At 40.9% G+C, this 19085-nt stretch overlaps 1 pseudogene across 4 annotated transcripts in view; it reads right to left on the bottom strand.

Annotated features, from left to right (window-relative positions):
* LOC149223885 (exocyst complex component SEC15A pseudogene) overlaps positions 1-19085 on the bottom strand; it is a 56745-nt pseudogene that overhangs the window by 33940 nt on the left and 3720 nt on the right. The gene's annotated exons all lie outside the window — the stretch shown is intronic.

The raw sequence follows: 19085 nt of genomic DNA, 5'->3' as shown, positions 1-19085 counted from the left end.
GAAATATAACCAGAAATAACAAAATCAACCCAATAATATAACATGAAAATGCTTCTCTTTATTGATCAAACCCTTAAGGTAGGGTAACACCATACAATCACTCCTTAAGGAAGATGAACACTCCACAAGCCATATGTTTGTCCATACAATATTCCTTGACATCTCTCAATGGGGAGTCTCTAGCCTCTATATAGAATTCATACATACAATACCATGGGTCATTACTATGGTTCTCTCAATACCATATATCTAATACCATGGGCTTATCACACTATTGCAAACTACTTGTGGTTCCTTACATGATGCGGGTTAACCACTTCATTTATTAACTATGGCCCATCTCATTATTACATTATTCCCTTGGGTACCTCCCTCTGTACCTCATACTATCCCCCTAGGTATACTACACTAGGAGACGGCAAGAGCGTGGTGTTTTCGATCAGAGGAGGGAGAAGTTGTTGGAGATGGTGGTGCATCCATATTTGGGTCAACCCACTGATGAGGTGTAGATGTTCCAAATTCCAATGCTTCTTCAGCATTAGGAAACATCATCCTAACACAGTCATAGCACACATGCAGTCTATTTCGTCTTCATGTATGGGAAGTCATGATGCCATTTGCAAAAGATTGCGGACTAGATTGTTGACCATTTGGAGAGAACAACTAGTCTCACCTGCTGCTTATGAACTAACCGAAAGGTTGGTTGAGCAGAACATTGGGTTGTGCAGAATACAGTTGACTAGGGAGGAGTTACTCAAGTTTGGTGGATCGTGCAGCAAAAATGAGCTGAGTAAGGTACTTTTCTTCATCTGCAAGGGACCTTGGGGACCTGGCCACTCATGCTCGAGTAACACTGAGGAGACGACAAAGGTAGAGCAGGAGGAGATTCCTTCTGACTTTCAGGGTGAGGATTCTTCTTTGGAAGAGTCCATGGGTTCATACCAGGATGCCTCTCAGGAGCATGGGCCATGTGGAATTGTTGACAACGGGCCAGATTTATAATCGGGTGTGTGTGGTGAGAAGTCAGTGGACCCTATGGGAGACATTCAGGATGACGAGTCACCGGTGATGATTCAGCATGAGCAAGATATGGTGGAGCATGAGTCAGTTGAGGAGGATGGTGTGCACAGTATGCCTGATGAGCCTCTTGGGGACAGCCAATTGGAGGATCATATTGAGCCCGTGATGGAGGATGAGCAGCCACCCTTGGGGTCAGTGATTGATGAGAAGCAGACAGATGTACAGACAGCTAGCAAGGTGGCAGTAATTACAGACACTTGTCCTCAGGAGATGTTGGAGGTTGACAGGGTAGTTTTGCTAGAGGCTAGTAGACAGCAGGAGCGTGGTGTTTCCGATCAGAGGAAGGAGGAGTTGTTGGAGATGGTGGTGCATCCATATTTGGGCCGACCCACTGATGAGATGCAGGTAGATGCACAGGCAGCTGACAGAGCTGAATTACTTTCAGGGAGCAGCCCTCTTAGATTTGACATTTCTTCTTGTATGAGAGGTTGAGAACCCGGTTCTCTACTTTATTGGTGGTGGCCCCAAAACGGAAACTGTTAATTTTAGGCAACAATGGTATGTTCTATGCTTTAGAGCAATGAATTTCAATTTCTTTATTAGCCCAATATCAATATCCAGTTTAGCGATCACATCAACATGATAGTAAAATGCAGATAGATCATAGAACATAAACATAAACAGTAGAAGACAAGCCAAGACAAGAGGACACAAGATGTGGCACCAACTAGGGACAAACCCCATTGTGGGGAAACCCTTAATTAAATCTTCTTTTAGTCTTCAATAGTTCAACAGAGAGAGATAGTACAATTTACAAATTCTGACAATTTATAACAACAGGAAAAGAGTCCTAACCAGAAAAGTCAACGCTGGTTAACAGGGCAGATTTGACCCTCAAAATATTCGATCAACATCAGTCAACTTCGGCCTCTAAACAGCAAGATAAAACAACCCTCAAAACAGTCAAATTCAGGCCAGTCAAAGTCTGGTTAAACAACCCACCAGCGGTCAGCCCTAGCTGCAGTCAACGTTGATCAACACTTGGTCAAACTGTCCAAAAATTTGGTCTCCTGAACTTTCGGCCTCTTGAAATTTTAGCCTCTTGAAATTTCGCTCTCTTGAAATTTCGGCCTCCTAAAATTTCATTCTCCTGAAATTTCGGACGTGTGAAGAGAGAGGCCCAGAAATCCATACCCAATCAATGAGGAGAGAGAGAGAAGTGTGAAGATGAGTGTGTCCAAATGAGGCTAAGTCACCTTCTATTTATATGCAACGTAGAGGATGGATAAACGTGACTGTTGGGCTTCTAAGCCTACATAAGTCTGTTGGCCGACCTGAACAATTTGACCATAATCAAAATAAATTCATAACTTCATTTGTACATGTCAGAATTGGATGATATTTAGATCAATCCTACACTTCTCGAAGAGAGGAATCCAGGAAAAATATCAATTGTCATAAATAAGATGACCCATGTGGAGTTTGGCCCTAGTTGCCAATTTTAACACTCCCTCTCAACTAGAGAGAACTCCATCTGCTAATCCATCTGCCAATCTATACTATCTCTGCCATCAATGCACTACTTTGCTCTGCTGAACTATGAAGAAGAAGAAGTGATCGAGAATGTATCATACCATTATCTACTGACCCGAAGTCAGTCCCAATCAAAGGAGAGTGTGTCATACCACTCTTACTGACCCGAGGTCAGTTCCAATCAAAGAGAGTGTCTCATACCACTCTTACTGACCCGAAGTCAGTTCCAATTGATCCCATATCAATATCGATCATCCTAGCACAGGGAGTACGGTAGTACACGATGCATCCATTGGTAGTACTATGGTCCCTATCCTCATTTCCATACTCATTGGCCAGATGAGAGGTACGTCCCATGAGTCCCAAACTACATGGGTAGGATGTCTCAGCAGGAGAAGGATGATCCACTCATCCTACCTACATGTCGCCAAGAGGTATCGCAAGGGAAGGCTGAACCACTCACCCTGTCACAGCAAACCACTAGGGGAAGGCTGAACCACACATCCTATGGTTGCTCATCGCTCCAAGAAGTATCCTAAGCCCCCCGGAGCTCCCAGAGCTCAATGTCCATCTCATACAAGACCCTCATAAGAGAGTCTCTCCACGATTCCAAGTCGTTCTCGGAAGGCCAACATTTGACCTTCCCTAGGGGCTTTGTCAGAATATCGGCGACCTGCTCATCAATTCCAATGTGATGGAGCCTTATTACTTTTTGTTGTACCATATCCCGAATAAAGTGGTACCTGATATCTATGCTTGGAGCAATCATGAAACACGGCATTCTTTGATAATCGTATCCCACTCTAGTTGTCGCAGAGGATCACGGTGGTATCCAGCACATGTCCAAACAGCTCGTTGAAGAGCTTTCTCAACCAGACAACTTCACAGGAGGCAAACTAGCAGCTATGTATTCAGCGTCGGCGTTGCTCAAGGCAATCAATTTCTACGTCCTTTTCATCTAGGATATTGAAGCATAACCCAAAGAAAAACAACATCCAGAAGTTCTCTTGCGATCCACCACACTGCCAGCCCAATCAGCATCAGAATAACCATGCAGCCTCATAGTTCTGGAAGTGTATCTCATTCCATGAGTGATTGTGCCCTAAAGATATCTCAGAAGATTCTTGGCAGCAATCCAATGTATATGATGAGGCTCAATCGTGTACTGGCTCAATGTGTTAACTGCAAAACATATGTCCAGACGGGAATTCGCCAAGGACATCAATGCTCCTATGAGTTGACGATACTCAGAAGCATTTCTCAACTGAGGTCCAGCAGCACTACCACATAACTTCTTAATGTTAAGTTCCATCGTAGTAGTCACAAGCTTGCAGTCCACCATCCCAAATCTTTTCAATATCTTCACAACATATTTTCCTTGAGAGAGGAAAATTTCACATGGCTTTTGCCAAACCTCAGCCCTAGGAAATAGTGCATCAGCCCTAGGTCCTTCATCTCAAATTCAGAAACCAACTCCCTCTTACATTTGTGAATGAGAGGGTATGCACCTATCAGAAAGAGGTCATTCACATCAAGAACTAGAATGAGAGGTTTATCATTTTCAAACTTAAAGTAAAGGTTTGGATCGGCTTCACTTCTAATGAATCCCAACTTCATCGAATAGCTATCGATCCTCTCATACCAAGCCCGGGGTGCTTTCTTCAATCCATAGAGAGCTTTCTTCAACCTGCATACATGAGATTCCCGATCATGTACTTCAAACCCCTCGGGTTGTTCCACATAGACTTCCTCTTTGATTGAACCATGCAAGAAGGCGATCTTGACATCCATCTGATGTAGGTTCCATCCTTATGAGGCAACAAGGGCTATGATCGAACGGATGGTGGTGTATCGGGCAAAAAGTGCAAATATCTCATCGTAATCTACACTTTCCTTTTGAGAGAAGCCTCGAACAACAAAGCGAGCCTTGAACTTTTCTGCACTTCCATCAGCGCCATACTTGATTTTGTAGAGCCACTTAGAGGTGATAATCGATTTGTCCTAGGGTCTAGGGACCACATCGCAGACATCATTCTTCATAATTGACTCGTATTCTTCATTCATAGCAACCTTCCATACTTGTTGCTTCACGACTTCTTCAAATGATGAAGGCTCATTTTGAATAATAGTGCTCATGGCGGTCAAATATCCTTGATACCTGTTCGGCTTCTTGCTTTCACAGAAAGTCCCCCTTGGTGTAATGTGTCTCTCAGCATCTTCGAGAGTCTCCCTAAGCCATGAGGGTCTTCTCTTGGAGGAGGAAGGCTCATGAGGGAGTGGATTAATAGGATCCATAGGTTCATCAACATCAGGCATCGTTTCGTCCTCTTTTTCACCCTGATTTCCTGTGTTAGCTTCTTTGTCCTTCCTTAGGATGGGAAGGTTGTTGATCTTCCTGAGGGCCATATCTTCATCGAAGGTGACATCATAACTTATCTCAACTTCCTTTTGACCAACCACATATATTCTATATCCCTTAGAATTTTCACTATAGCCCACAAACATTTCCTTTCTTCCCAGATGACCCAATTTGCTTATTTTCTCTTTCGACGCATGAAAATATACGGGGCTTCCAAAAATTCTAAAATGAGAGACATCAGATTTCTTACCAGTGAACATTTCTTCGGGAGTCTTGGAGTCCAATGCTTGATGAGGGCATCGGTTTTGAACATACACGACGGTATTTGCAGCTTCAGCCCATAGAAACTTCGGAAGGCCTTGATCATGAAGCATGGCACGGACAGCTTCTACAATAGAGCGATTCTTCCTTTCAGCCACACCATTCTACTCGGGAGTGTATGGCATTGTAGTCTCCCTCTTAATGCCAGCTTCTCTGCAATAATCTTGGAATTCATTGGATTCATACTCGGTCCCATTATCAGTCCTCAATATCTTGATTTTCTTTTCAAATTGATTTTCGATCAAGGCTTTGAAATGTCGGAACCAGGTGAACACTTCATCCTTCTTCTTCAAGAAGTAGATCCAAGTCTTGTGAGAATAATCATCCACAAAGGTGAGATAATATAAGTATCCTCCCAAGGAGTTTACGGGCATCATACCAGATATGTCGGAGTGGATCAATTGCAATATGTCTGTGGTCTTGCTATTGCTTGAGGGGAATGGTCCCCTTGTAAGTTTTCCTTCGGCACATCTCAGACATACACCTTCATGCTCTACTTTGAACTCGGGCATACCTGTCACCATCTATCTCACATCGGGTAGGGCCTTATAATGAAGATGGGCGAACCTCCGGTGCCATAGTTCAGATTGTAGAGATGTGTCGCAAGACATGGCTCCCAATGGACTTCCTCCAACTTGATACAAAGTGTCAACCTTGAACCCAAAAGTAAAAGCATCTTTAAATTTTCTTTTCCAAACACGTACCTTTCCATCGATAAAAGCCACCTTGAATCTTTTATCTTCCATTGTTGAAATGGACACCAGGTTCTTCTTGAGATCAAGTACATATAGCACTTCTTGCAAATGAATAGTGTTACCTTGATTCAATTGAAGGGTGACATTCTGTACTCCCTTCACAGGATAGGTGGCATCGTCTCCTAGGATGATCTCCAAGTTTGTCTCCTTTTCTCTCAGATTAGAGAGGTCTTCCTTGTATTCGATGAAGTGCCTTGAGGACCACTATCAATCAGCCAATTTCCCAAAGTGTCCGGAGGAGAGGCAGTGGAAAGGGTCGATATAAGATAGTACTATTTTTGCTTATTGTTAACAACATTGGATTAATCATACCTGGAATTCCTTGATTTCTTAGAGGGTCGACCATTTCCTTGATGTCCCGCGTTCCTTTTTCCTTTGCCATTGGACCTGCCATTCCTTTGATCGTTGTTCTTGAAGTTGCCCTTGGAATGATTGTGATCATCATCATGCCATGTGTCCCTTCTCTTTGGACACTCCCTTGCATAGTGGCCAAACTTATTGCAAACAAAGCACCTGCCCTTCCCTCCTCCCTTAGATTCAGGTTTTCTATGGAAATGACCTTTAGACCCTGCATTATTTCTCCTTTTGGCATGAGTGGAGAATGCAGTGGGGTTGCTTCTATTAGAAGGCATTTCTTGCTCCACCATTCTTGTTTCTTCTTGATTGCATCTCGACATCAATTCTTCAAACCCTGGAATTCGATTATTGTTAAGGACAGTGGTTCTAAATACATACCACTCAGGTGGGAGTCCTCCAAGGGTGGTGAGAGTAAGTTCCCTGTCAGGAATGACTTCTCCAATCGAGAGTAGATCATTCTTGATCTCAGTAATCCTCAAGAAATAGGATTAAATATCCTCATCCTTTCCCTTCTTAATATCCTTCAACTTATTCTTGAGAAATAGAATTTGATTAGGATTACTAACCTTGAACATGCCAACCAACCTGTCGTAGATCTCCTTGGAGGTCTTCAATTCAGAGATGTAGGTCACCAGATGCTTGTCAATGGAATCCCTGATAATCTTCTTTGCTTTGACTTTAGCCCTATTGTACTTGGTCTTCACAGCAGCCAGTGCATTTGAAGGAGGTTCAAGGATTTTACCCTGCAAATAGTCCATCACTTCTTTTTCTTCCAAGGTCAAATCAAGAGACATCTTCCATCCATGATTATCAGATTTATCATGGAGCTTGTCTTCAGCGGGGAAGTAGGATGAGGAACCCATTGAACCTTTTGTCCTTGTCCAACTGTCTTTGATGATTGCTCTTTCACTCTTGCTTGGGCTTTGTCTTCACCTCAACGCTGATACCATGTTAATTTTAGGCAACAATGGTATGTTCTATGCTTTAGAGCAATTTTACTTCAATTTCTTTATTAGCCCAATATCAATATCCAGTTTAGCAATCACATCAACATGATAGTAAAATGCATATAGAACATAAACATAAATAGTAGAAGACAAGCCAAGACAAGAGGACACAAGATGTGGCACCAGGCATTGACAAACCCCAATGTGGGGAAAGCATTGATTAAATCTTCTTTTAATCTTCAAAAGTTCAGCAAAGAGAGATAGTACAATTTGCAAATTCTGACAATTTATAGCAACAGCAAAAAAGCCCTAACCAGAAAAGTCAACGTTGGTCAACAAGGCAGATTTGACCCTCAAAAGATTTGGTCAACTTCAGTCAATTTCAGCCTCCAAGCCGCAAGATAAAACAACCCTCAAAACAGTCAAATTCAGCCCAATCAAAGTCTGGTTAAACAGCCCACCTGCAATCAGCCCTAGCTACAGTCAACGTTGGTCAACACTTGGTCAAACTGTACAGAAATTCAGTCTCCTGAAATTTCGGCCTCTTGAAATTTCGAACGTGTGGAGAGAGAGAGAGAGGCTTAGAAATCCGTACCCAATCAATGAAGAGAGAGAGAGAAGTGTGAAGATGAGTGTGTCCAAATGAGGCTAAGTCACATTCTATTTATATGCAACGTAGAGGATGAATAGATGTGACTGTTGGGCTTCTGATCCTACATATGTTTGCTGGCCGACCTTGACAATTTGACCATAATCAAAATAAATTCATAACTTCATTTGTACATCTCAAAATCGGATGATCTTTAGATCAATCCTACACCTCTCAGAGAGAGGAATCCAAGAAAAATATCAGTTGTCATAAATAAGATGACCTGTGTGGAGTTTGGCCCTAGTTGCTAATTTTAACAGAAACTCTCGGGTACGTTGTTCAGTGTTGGATGAAAACCCAACTCTCTTGATGAGACTTCAACTAGGAGTTTCATAGAGCTTCAGGAATATTGGAGTGAGGATCAATCAGGTCCTCAATTGGTGCCTCATCGTCTTTCAGTGGATTCAATGGTGGTTGTTGTTGGAGGGGGAGTGCAATAGTTGTGGAGTTTTGAGAGATCAAGATCAGCATATCAGTAGCATATTTGGAGGTCCACTTAGCTATCAACTTTCCTATTTTGTCTCAAATATTTGTAGTTGTACTCTGCATGCTATATTATAATAAACAGAGCTGGGTCATTTCTTGTGCTGCATTTTCTGATGTTATTTGAGTTTCTGGGTTTATTTCTGCAAATTGTCAATGTATTTTCCGTGCTTGTATAATTTTTGGGTTGCTATTTACCAGTGCATTTTGCAGCAATTTCATGAGTATTTGGCGAAAATGTCGGCATAAAATTTTATAAATAAAATTCTCAGAAAAAATACCAGAAAAATCCCGAAAGGGATATTACATAAAGAGACACTCATTCATGCTAGCCAGAACACTATATATACTCCACTCATCCTCCTCCATAAGACAAAATTCAGATCACACAACAACAAGACATCTTCTATGCATCTAAGCAAAGGAGAAGAAGACAAGAAGGACGAAGACATCTCTAGCTTTCTCTCTCTCTACCCTGCACGTGTGAAACCCTTCTTCTGCAGTTTTGCATGTGTGGTTTCTAGGCAGTTTCTGGGCAGCAGGTTCAAAATTTCTGGCAGCAGCTTATGGGCAGCAGGGTCGAGTTTGTTGGGCTGATTGGAAACTTGACAAGAGGGCAACTTGACCAAGTTTGACCATTGTATTGTTGGTCAGTTTGACCATCATATTTGACTAGAAGAATTGGGTTATCTCTTATTGAACTAAAGAATTTCTCTAAGGAAAAGGTTGTGGGGCTTTTCCCCAAGTGGATTTTCCCAAGGTAAATCTTTTGTTATCTTTGTGCATTGTGATCTCTATTGTCCTATTGCTTTTGGTTGAATTTCTGAAGTGTAGTTGCTTAATGATAAACTGAAAGTGCTAAAAGAATATCTACATCACTGGAAGTAATTATCAGTTTTCAGAAATTAGTGTTTGTATATATTGCACTTGCAAAATCAACACTGGTCACCTTTTGCCCTCGGAGATTGAGATCAAGAGACTTTGCTCTTTCTTGATCAGCGCGAAGGCATCCAGTCTCAAACTCTCACTTTGTATTCACTACACCTATGACACTATTATATATATTTTGGGTTTTGCTTTACTTAGACCTAGTGATTAGCGTAGCTAGGCACTTATCTAGGCTGCACTTTTTCTTTTTCTTTCTTTATCTTACCTTCAGCATTACCTAGGAGCTGCTTCTGCACTTCCACATTGTACTCACAATGGAAATATCCTTTAGTCCCAATAACTTACCTTTGTGGTCATTTATTGGACACTAATAAAATTATCTTATTGGAGGCATGCTAACACTCTTAAAGAATGTCATGGAAGCAACCCCTGTTCTAATGGATGTCTTTGGCTCTAATTCCCAATAAAATCAGGGAGAAACCCTTTAGGTACATATGGTCTAGGAAGAAGGAGAAATCAATTCTCTCTTTGGTTAATTGGCAAAGAATAGCCAAACCAAATCAGCGGGAGGATGGGGTTTGAAGAACCTAAACATCTTCTTCAAAGCGCTAGCTGTCAAGGGTGTTTTGAGAATTATATCTACAGACAATCTTTGGCAGGAGGTAACGAGAAAGAAACACATAGCTCCAGGCAGCACAGAGGAATGGATTAGAAATCCATCGAAGCATGGAAAAGGAGGATCAATTGCATGTAAGACTCTAATGACAGATATCACCTCATTGAGACCAGCTAGCCTGGCTAATAGGAAATGGACAAAGGGTACAATTAGGGGCAGAGCCATGGATTGGATGCTCTCACACAAACGCATTATCAGAACCTCGCTCACCATCTTCATACCAGAAACTGTCAATATCTTGCAGATGTTTAGGACAGAGATCAGCATGGCATATGGGAGACTGGGTGAAAAAATGCAGAGCAACTACCTCTGGTAGGCAAAGGGACAGAGGAATGAATGTTAACAGATGAAAGTTTGTAGAGACAATGATCAGAATGAAGGATCATAATGACTCCTTATTTTGGTCGCCAAACAAAACAGGAGGTCTCCTTAGGTTACAAGAGAGTTAGTTATTCAAGCAGAGGACGACATGTGGTAGCAACACATATTGTGGAAACACCAAGCTCCTCATAAATCAAAACTTGCAGTTCATCTTACACAACTGCATCCTAACCTGGGACAACTTACAAATAAGACCATGACAGGGACCAAGGATTTGTGTTTTCTGTACAAAGCAAGGAATGTGACCCACCTCTTCCTCACCCGTTCTTACACAGAATAAGTTTGGTCAGCTGTCAATATGTAAGATACCTTCTAGGAATATCTTTGACCTTTTACTGAGTTATTCTGTTTTGTGTAAAGTTTCAGCTTGTCATTTTGTCAAACAGTTCATGAACCACTGACTGTGGGTACACTTTAATAAATTTAACAAGTCAGGTATGCACAATACCCAAGATTTACCACAAAACCATTCAGAACAACAAAATGCCTAAGTTACCAGGATTCGGATACGGATGCGGATCCGGATCCGGATTCGCTAGATTTTTGAAAATCCAGGATCCCGATATGGCAAGGATACGTCAAGTACAAAAAAATATAATAATATTTTAGAATTTTAAAAAATTTAATATACAAATTTAATATTTTAATGTTAATGTTAATGTTAATAAATTTAATATATAATTATAATATTTTAATGTAACAGGTAGAAAATGTAATATTATAATATTTGATAGAAACATCAATCCAAAGCTAGTCTCTAAGTAACATTATAATTTAATTATAATACTCTCTAAGTAACATTATAATTTAATTATAATACTCCCGAGTCTCATTCTAAGTTAAAAATATTTACACATTATGTTATATTTCTCTAATTTTTTTTTTTTTTTTTTTTTTTTTTTTCAAAAGGTGGAAAAACCTATCAAACTCAGTTTGTCAAACCAACAGTGAGGACAGCCATCTCTGACTGCTATCCGCGAATGTTAGTTTAACACATCACTGTTATCAAGGAAAACCACGCCACCTGAAATAACCTGCTGGTGGTCCGTAAAGGAGCAGGCTATCACTCCTGCCAGATGCCTCTGGGTCTTGGGCCGTTAACCTGTTTCCTTACGTCCGAGGAAGACGAGCTCTTAGCCAAGCAGAAGCAGTTTTAGGGCATACTCCAGGCAGTTTTAGGGCATCTCTAATTACACATAATAACATTATAATTTAATTATATTTACACATTATTTTATATTTCTATAATTACAAATAATAACATTATAATTTAATTACAATACTCGAGTTAATTAGAATAATAACATAACATAATATTCGAGTCTTTCTGAACACCATTCTGTAAGACGCTTTGCAAATTACAATACTCTCAAGCAATGAATATAATATCGCCGGATTTTCTTTCCCATCAACGACGATGAGGAAGAAGTTGATGTTTTGTCCATGAACGGTTGCCGCCAAGTTGGATGAGGAAGAAGTTGACGTTTTGTCCATTAACGGTTGTTGCCAAGTTACAAAGCTCACCTGCTCTCAAAGCTCTACAAACTTGTGCCTTCACCGTTGCAGTCAACTTACAAACCGTCGCTGCCTCCTCCGCTGCCTCTTCACTGTCGCTTCCTCCTCCGCTGTTGCTTCACTGCTTCACTGTTGTGGCTGACCAAGACACAAATCAAGACAAGACAAAACCTGAATTTTAAAAACCGGCTATTAATTTTTGAAATCCATTGATTATTTGTGAAGGATCCTTCTCTATCATCAGGATCCGTTTCTGGGCGTCCGGATACGATTCCGAATTTCATGGATCCTCCACTAAGGCGTATTTTTGCCGGTTCTAGCAGGATCCGGATCCGGATCGGATACACGGATCCGTGGATCCTGGACCCTCGACCAGCAGATCGGTAACATCGCAAAATGCTACTGCATTCAACTCAGGAACACTGTCATTCTGGTTTATATTTATTACAGCAGTCAAATCTCTACTTGAAACAACCCAGATTTACAATAACACAGTTCTAGCAATATTCAGCCACTTTATTACTGTTTTAACAAAGCTTACAGAGGAACCTGGGACTTGTTTTAACTTTTGACAATGCAGACTTTAATATATCAGTCACATAAAAGAATAGCACCAGCAGTATAGTCTTCAGATATCAGCTCCAGGATGACCATGAAATCAACCCCTTCCCACTGGGATATCAGTCCCACAAAATTGTTGTCTATTCAGTCCACTGAACCAACCAGCACTCATCCCCTTGTCTTGATGCAGAAATAAGCCACAATATTAGCTCCACAGCCCACAAGAAATTCCACAGGCTCAACTCTCTGTAGCAAGGGAGAACTCAGCCCTTTAAGTAGGCAAACACGGACCAGCAAAGGACGAACTCAGCTCATAGATACTTCAGGTGCTCACGTCCAGCATTAAAGAGTAAACTCAGCCATATGATATCAGTTCTCTGCCCTTTTTATCAACACTAAACTCAACCACACAAGAGTAATAACTCAGCCTGCAAGCCCGGGAATATATGTGACCATGAACAGAAGCAAACTCAGCCAACAAGTGTGCAACTTGACCCTAAACCAAGGATGTAAATGATCTGTAAACTGTCGTGGCTATTCCACTAGACAGTTCGTCACAACAGATCTGATAATAAAATATTAAAATACTGAAATTGTACACTATTACATTTTAATAAACTTTAAGATCTGTAGATTTAATGCAGAAAAGTAGTGAACGACAAAATAAGCCCACACACACATAAGACACAAGATATAGTCTCTAGGAAACCCTTTCAAGAGAAAAACCCAGCTGAAAGGTGAGGTCACTTCGCTCTCTTTCTCTATCTAGAAATATGGTTGTAGGTACAAAGAAGTAATGTTTGTGGCCCGTGGGCTGCTATAGTGCACAGATCCTCTCTGTGTTCTCTACCTCCTATCTCTCTTGGCTATCTTTGCTCAGCTATGGAACAAAATGCTTTCGAAAAAATGGAATGCCTCTTCTTCCTAGTGGCCCGGTTATAACACAGTGCAATAGCCTACCAGTGGTTAATTTTGACTACGTCAACTATTAACTAGAGTTACAATAGAGAGTCTTTTACATCACAAACACGTGGCTAGCCCCTTTTCCATAAATAATGGGGGTTGATGCAGCATCCTCCCACACTAAGAAACGGGATTCGTGCCTAGGCCCCCTTGTGTTCTGAATTAGGCGAATCAGACACGATTCGGTGGGACACATGTCCTCCAGATCATGTCTGATCATGTCCCAGGACACGATAAGACACGATTCTATGGGACACATGTCCTCCGGATCGTGTCTGATCGTGTCCCAAGACATGATCGTGTCCCGATTCCGATACACATCCCGGTTTTTGGACTGTCGCGCGGCCATAAAAGGCGGACTTGGACCATTCTAACATCACATTTCTCATTTTCTCTTGCTACAGGTTTGTTGTGGGTGTGTGAGAGCGAAGGGAAAAGGGCATGGGAGCATTTTGGAGGTGATTCAAGCAACAGGTAAGTGTATTTTGTCTCTATTTTTTTTGCATTTTTATTACAGCAGTTTGCATGTGCATTTTTTTTACAAATTTGTGCATTTTTTCTTTATTTTTTTATAGCATTCATGGCTCAATCAAGGGCAGCAGGGAAGGGGCAAAGGAAGGGGAAGAATGTCCCCATTAGAGATGCCCCTCCTGTTCCAATTTCATCAAGGTCTGCAAGTGTTCCCTCTATTGGAAGTGGGGCTGCAACAGCGGCTTCAAATGTTGAGGGAAGACAGCAGCCTCAAGATAACAAATATCCCTTGTGGAAATATGTCACAAGAGAGCAAGGGCCAGGCAGCAAGATGAAGGGAGGAGGCAATGTTGCTTGGAAATGCAACTATTGCAACAATCATTTCATGAGCACATATTACCATGTGAAAGCTCATTTGTTGGCTTTACCAAGTTGTGGAATTGCAGCATGTACACAAGTGTCTTTAGCTAAGAGGAAAGAAATGGAAAAACATGCCAATGTTGGTATGACAAAGGTCGCTGCAACATCTAAAAAAACAAGAATGATGATCCCCTTCCATTCTTGAGGAAAAGTAGCAACAAATTTCCATTTGAGAGTTCTGGTGGAGGACAAGCAGCAAAAAGAAAGGCAATGGCACTTGGTCCAATGGACAAGATTTTTAAGAAAGAGAAACAGGAAGAGTTTGATCTCACCATTGCATTTTTTTCTATCAGAACTTCATATCCTTTAATATTGCACGCTCACCTTTATTTATTGAGATGTGTCGAGCTCCAACTCAAGGGGCTCCATCAAGGTATGTGCCTCCTATATTAGAGAAGCTTAGAACCACATTGTTGACGAAGGCAAAGAAAGAGGTGGACAAAATGTTTGAGCCTATTAAATCAACATGGCCAACCTCTGAGGTTAGCATTGTTTCTGATGAATGGACAGATCCAACACACCACCCACTCATCAACTTCATGGTGTCTTCCTTGAATGGTCCAGTTTTCTTGAAATCAGTGGATACACTTGGACATTACAAAGATGCACAATATATGGGTGAGTTGTTTATTAATGTTATCGAAGATGTATGTGTTGATTATTGTGTGCAAATCATTATAGATAATGCACCTGTTTGCAAGGCTACTGGCATGATTGTGGAAGCTAAATATCCACAAGTATTTTGGACACCTTGCATTGTCCATTCTTTGAATTTAGCACTTAAATCTATTGCTTCTGATGTGCTTTGGATTGGAAGCATTATTGAGGATGCACGACATATCCGCAACTTTGTACAAAATCATACAAATGCCCTCACTATCTACAAGGAGTACACCAATCTATCATTGTTGAAGATTGTGGATACACGATTTGCCTCTTCATTCATCATGTTGAAGAGGTTGAGGGAGGTCAAGACCGCTCTTGGGGCCATGGTTATTTCAGAGTTTTGGTCTTTTTGGAGAAAGACAGATCAAGCAGCCTCAAAAAGAGTGAAGGACACAGTGTTAGATGATGCTTGGTGGGAGAGGGTAGATCTACTTATTCAGATCATGGACCCTATCATTTCTTTGCTTCAATTTGCAAATACAAACCAACCCATCCTAGGAGAGGTTTATGAGGGATGAGATTCCATGATTGAGTCTGTGAGGAGCATTATTTTACAGAGTGAGTGCCTCGAGTATGAGACATCATCATAAGCCTTCTTCACCGCCATACAGGGTATTCTTGTCAGCAGATGGGGCAAGAATTGCACACCTTTACATTGTTTGGCTCAGTCATTAAACCCAAAATACTACAACCATGAGTGGCTAAATGGTGGACCTTCCTGCAAATTCCCTCCTCACATGGATGGTGAAATTTCACAAGGGAGGAAAGATGCATTGAGGCGGATTTTTCAGGATAGAGCATCCCTTGATGAGGTGGAGGATACCTTTGCAGATTTTTCCACTGGCACTGGTCGATTTGCAGGATATGATGTGATTAGAGAGAGGGGGCTAAGAAGCCCTATTCTTGGTGGGCAACTCATGGGGCAACAAGCCCTCTTCTACAGCAGTTAGCCATGAGGCTCCTCTCTCAGGGGACTTCATCATCTTGTTGTGAGAGGAATTGGCGCACATATGGGAATTTGTATAGTGTCAAGAAGAGCAGGATTGAGCAGTCCAGGGTAGAGACAATGGTGTATGTGCACACCAACCTTCATCTTATTTACAGGCAGAGGTATGAGTGGTTGAAGGGAAATACAAAGATGTGGGATGTCTTTCCTGATGATATGGGTTTGGACAACAGTGATGAGTTGGCATTGGCCAACATGGATCTTAATGAGCTAGTGCTAAAGCCTGTCACTTTTGATGATGGTGATATTGTAGAGGGGTCATCCTCCACACGAGCAAATGCAAAGATGACAATGGATACAGAGAAGGAGGATGCAGCAAAGGAGAGCAGTGATGACCATGATGATGAGTACAGTGATGTTGATTTTGATGATGAGGATTGATGACTCATGAGCTACCTATTGCCTTGAGGCTTGTAGTTGTTTTGTATTTGCTATTTCTATTTGCCATTGGCATTGCTACTACCTATGTAACACATTTTGATTTTTATGACTTAATGAGAAAACTACAATACCTTGTCTTTCTCCTATTGGATCATTGATGAATATGTATTATGTCACAATTGTATTTGTATGCATAATGTTACTTTGTAATTTTGTAAAACTTACATCTAGATGAAGATCTATGTTTGAATCAATGAATTTGTATAATGAATGAGAATTTGTGTGAGAAATATCTAATATATATATATATATATATATAGATGGGTTAATGTGTACGTGTCCGACACTCGAATCCTCATGTCCTTTGTGTCCCTGTGTCAGGTGACTTAGGTGACCATGAACAGAAGCAAACTCAACCAACAAGAGTGCAACTCGACCCTCAACCAAGAAGGATGCAAACTCGTCCCCTACTACACTGAACTCAATCCTTCTCCTTACAACAGTTCGACCAGCAAGCAAAAGAGATGAACTCAGCCTTTCCTGAGATCAGTAATTCGGCCCCATATTTGGCATGCAGACCACTGAAACATTCACCTACAAATTGGCTTCCAATAATGGGTGTATGCATCAGCTCGACTTCTCCAGTAGATGTTATGAATATGCCCTTCTTGGCACAACTTGCAAATCGATCCCTTCCTTAGCTTGAATAACTCAGCCTCTAATCAAAATAATTTGGCCTTTAAACAAGTCTGCTCGACCTTTGAATTTTTGGGCAGAGAATTCTTTCCTTTAATTTGTGCAACTTGTCCTTGACAAATGTCTTCAGAAATCGAACCTCCAGACCTTTGGAATTCGGCTCTCTTGAAAGAGAATAAACTCGGCCTCTTGAATATTGTATGACCCTGCAATAAACACAAATGGAAGACCTGAAGTGATCTTCCCCGAGAACTAACTAGGGTGGCACTTGAAGCCCGCCGAAATCAACTTAAAGTTTCACTTGAAACCCTTAAGTTTGAAACCCACTTGAGTTTCTTTTCAATGTCAAGGAGATATGATAGGAATCGAATGATCAACAAATGAGTCCATCCTCCGTTTATAAAATCTCCCCCATGCTTCTAGACACCTTTTTAATAGTATTATATTGGTGGGGACCACTTTCCACTAAGTGACTTTTTGTCATCATTTTAATAAAATAATAATTTACATCATTCTCCAATAAAGAATAATTTTCTGCTATTCTCCAATAAAATAATATTTGCTGTCATTCTTTTAAAAGATAATATTGGCTGCCTTTCTCCAAAAATAATATTCACCCCCTTTTTAATTAATATTGCCAAAATTGGGCAAAACTCCTAAGTGATTTCCATACTCACAAAATTGGGTATATTACACAATAGCATTACTTCAGTACAAGGTTGGATAATAACGAGGTTGAAAAGACCCATCACTCCATACTTTTCTTCGTTCTTTGGGCACTGTGGATGACCAGGAATTCCATAATTTTCCATGAGAAAGCTATCACATCAGTCATGGTCGTATAAAATCTAGGCAGCATGCAAGTACTTCCTACAGATGGAAAAGCCAAGACAGCCTAGACAGATTTCTAACTTGGTCATTAACAAAACAAAACCATGTGAATTTTCAAATCGGGCCTTCAGGAAACCCAGGCCAAGTGGAGCAGGAGGTGTTCTATTCTTATCAGAACCCCACAAAACCCTCTTCGAGTGTGGCATGGGAAGGCCTGCTAATAAGTGAGAACCTGGGCCAGCTCAAAAACAGTGGAGAATGGTGGTAACAGTAAGGGAGAGCAGTGAAATTAGAATAGGTTGCTGCTCACTCAAAGAAGATTCTGATGAACTTTACCAAAGGTACTTTCCTGATCTTGAGCTAGATGGGTCGGTATTTACCTTGTTAATACTAAGTGGGAATGGGATATATGCAACAGGGGCATGAGGGCAGAGACAAGAGAGGTGCAACAAGGCACAGATGGGCAGCATAAGTTGCTTGTCACAGAGTAAAGTAAGGATGGGTAACAGTGAAATGGAAACAGGTAAATCTGCACATTTTAAGACTGAGAAAGAAGAGATGTGAAATTGGTAGACTAGATAGCAGATGGGGTTCCGCTGCCTTACCCCTGAAATTTCAAAATCACAACCTTCATTTTAAAAACACTTTCATATATCATTGTATCCTACAAGTGTCCACATTGGACATTGTTTTTATAGACTAATTGATAATTGTAAGTTGGATGGTGATTTACCACAGTCCAGGGGACTGTATATGTAGTCATTATAGCCCTTTCCCGACAATCATGACCTTATACATATAACAGCATCATCATTACAATTTAATTTTCTATCTTTTTTATATCATCTCAAATACCAATTATATTACAAGGTATTAAATACAAACTTAGAATGTTAAGACGCAATAAAATCTGAGACTGAAAGATACCTGACAAATAATAATGTTGGTTAGGTAAGGCTAGGCAAAGCAACACTCCTGAAGAGAGAAGCTTCGACAATTTTGTTCAGCACTTAACTAAGTTGCAAATCTTGTGCTTGGAAGTGATATAGCTTCAATAGCCATGTTCTACCAATAGAAACTCCCCACCTTTTCCCCTCTAAAAAATACAAATATAGATTTCAATCATCCCAAATTCAGTGTCCAGTCAAGCCTTATTCAAGAACCATTGCCTCCTCTTTGGTCAGAGGTTTCTAGAGTATCTTTTGT

This window comes from Pinus tabuliformis, chromosome Q (genome assembly GCF_031772625.1).
Source record: "Pinus tabuliformis cultivar Carrire ecotype Pingquan chromosome Q, CPIR1, whole genome shotgun sequence".
Taxonomy (NCBI): Eukaryota; Viridiplantae; Streptophyta; class Pinopsida; order Pinales; family Pinaceae; genus Pinus; species Pinus tabuliformis.
This window is presented reverse-complemented; position numbering and strand designations above follow the sequence as displayed.